Genomic DNA, 3,224 nt, shown 5'->3' on the forward strand with positions numbered 1-3,224 from the left:
ATTGAATTGAATGTTATCAGTCAATATGGGGAGGGAGAAACCCTGTGTATTCTGGACCAGGATCAGTCAATATGGGGAGGGAGAAACCCTGTGTATTCTGGACCAGGATCAGTCAATATGGGGAGGGAGAAACCCTGTGTATTCTGGACCAGGATCAGTCAATATGGGGAGGGAGAAACCCTGTGTATTCTGGATCAGGATCAGTCAATATGGAGAGGGAGAAACCCTGTGTATTCTGGACCAGGATCAGTCAATATGAGGGAGAAACCCTGTGTATTCTGGACCAGGATCAGTCAATATGGGGAGGGAGAAACCCTGTGTATTCTGGACCAGGATCAGTCAATATGGGGAGGGAGAAACCCTGTGTGTTCTGGACCAGGATCAGGTACTCCTGTTGTATATGGGACACCGTATAGGAAGATATGAACACTCTGACATGTTACCATGGTAACCCCATAACCAGCAGACAGGAAGGTATGAACACTCTGACATGTTACCATGGTAACCCCATTACCGGCAGACAGGAAGGTATCAACACTCTGACATGTTACCATGGTAGCCCCATTACCACCAGACAGGAAGGTATGAACACTCTGACATGTTACCATGGTAGCCCCATTACCAGCAGACAGGAAGGTACGACCACTCTGACATGTTACCATGGTAACCCCATTACCACCAGACATAATGCTGTTAGGCACAGTATCCGTATCAGCTGGGAATGACAGTGATACGTGAAAGGTGCACATTGTTATGTTACCCGTTTATTCTACATCGACCTGTTTGAAAGTTTATCTACATAAATTCAGAAATTGCATTATTGTCAAATGACTCTGTAGGTGACTTCAAAGCTTCCTCCGGCATCTCACCATACATTGGCCTGTAGTTATTGAACTCGTCCTGCAGGAGCAACCTGGTCTCAGAGCATTTTGTATTATTCTGTACGTAAAAACATTCCACTTAATTTATTATGTGTTATGTTTCGTATGGTTTGTATTCATTTGTGGGTGTCCATCATCCATTTCATATGATACAGTAAGTTACGAATTAACAAAATGTACAGTATGTTGTGATATTGCAATAGTTATGATATGTTAGCTAACTGGCTCACGTTGGCTAGACTAGGGGTTAGGCCGGGTTAGAGTTAAGGTTAAGAGTTAGGTTAAAGGGTTATTAAGGTTAGGGTTAGGGGAAGGGTTAGCTAAACGGGTTAAGATTAGGGTTAGGGGAAGGGTTAGCTAACATGCTAAGTAGTTGCAAAGTAGCAAAACATTTGTAAGTACTTGAAAATTGCTAATTAGCTATAATGCTGTCCATGATGAAATTTGAACATTCAACCTTAGACATTTTTGCCTTAAGTAACCTTTTGTCTTGTGTAACCATACCAAACGTAACATATCATACTAATTTGTGGGTCACAGATTTATGTTTACTATGTTACGACTATTCTATGAGACCAGGCTGGCAGGATGTTTGCTTGTTGTGATTAATTGGGGGAAAACAGTTGCAGGCAAGTTTCTGCCAGATGGGTGTGTCTTGGTGGTGGCAAGGACATCAAACCACACCCCCAAGCCAACTCACGTTTGTGTCATGGCCGCCAGCATTAGATGAGGAGCAAGCCAACAAACGAGGCCACGTCATCGACTGCAGTTCCACTTTAAAACAAGTTTCTGACTCACTAAAAAATCCCATGGGACTTATCGCTAGAGTAAAGGGACGGGGTTTAGAGAAGGGGCTGTTATCGCAGTCTAACCAAGTCTGGTTGCTCAGTCGGAAATGGCACCATTGCTCAGCTATCCTCTCTCTCATACGAAGCATCTAGACTGAGTGTACAAAACATTAAGAACACCAACTCTTTCAATGACATAGACTTGACCAGGTGAAAAGCCATTGTCCCTTATCGATGCCGCTTGTTAAATCCACTTCCGTCAGTGTAGATGAAGGGGAGGAGACGAGTTAAAGAAGGATTTTTGCCCAGAGCCAGAAGTAGATCTATGAGGAAGTTACAGAAGCCATACCAAGAGCAGCTACTTTCACATGTCTCTTGGTCAGAAAACCTGTCACTTTTTGTGAGATATGACTTGCTTAAATCTGTAAAACACCGTAAGATCCCCCCCCCCCCCCCCCCCCCCAACAACTCTCCGCTCCCCACCCCCATGTGGTTTGGTTTCGCGTCAGGTTAGTGGCTTGTGAAATCAGTAGTAAAGACTACTTCGTGTCAATCAATCTCACAGTTGTTTCACATCTTTCTTACAGGACTCCTTTCTCCTTTGGCTCTGTCATGTTGGGAAAAAGAATAGATAAATACTGTTTCATAAAAAGATAACTGGGTACTTAACTATGTAGACATCTGACTGGCTGACTGGCAATTCACAATGTGTATTACTATTTCACAATGTGTATTACTATTTCACAATGTGTATTACTATTTCACAATGTGTATTACTATTTCACAATGTGTATTACTATTTCACAATGTGTCTTACTATTTCACAATGTGTATTACTATTTCACAATGTGTATTACTATTTCACAATGTGTATTACTATTTCACAATGTGTCTTACTATTTCACAATGTGTATTACTATTTCACAATGTGTATTACTATTTCACAATGTGTATTACTATTTCACAATGTGTCTTACTATTTCACAATGTGTATTACTATTTCACAATGTGTATTACTATTTCACAATGTGTATTACTATTTCACAATGTGTCTTACTATTTCACAATGTGTATTACTATTTCACAATGTGTATTACTATTTCACAATGTGTATTACTATTTCACAATGTGTATTACTATTTCACAATGTGTCTTACTATTTCACAATGTGTATTACTATTTCACAATGTGTATTACTATTTCACAATGTGTATTACTATTTCACAATGTGTATTACTATTTCACAATGTGTATTACTATTTCACAATGTGTATTACTATTTCACAATGTGTTTTACTATTTGACAGAGTACAGAGTGAGTGGTATATGTTCAAGCTGTGTACAGTATAACTGTCTCTTGATGACGACACAACAATTAATAACGTACTCCTTTTATTGGTTAGATTTTTTAAAAATCATTAAAGGAAACAATGAACACTTTTTCAAGAATATGGCAAATTGTAAACCAAAACAAATCAGTCGAAACAACAGTTTATACCAAGGCAAGTCGCCCTGTAGCCGATAGACATGTTTCCCTCTCATTGTACTGCCAACT

The sequence above is a fragment of the Oncorhynchus clarkii genome, chromosome 5 (genome assembly GCF_045791955.1).
Source record: "Oncorhynchus clarkii lewisi isolate Uvic-CL-2024 chromosome 5, UVic_Ocla_1.0, whole genome shotgun sequence".
Taxonomy (NCBI): Eukaryota; Metazoa; Chordata; class Actinopteri; order Salmoniformes; family Salmonidae; genus Oncorhynchus; species Oncorhynchus clarkii.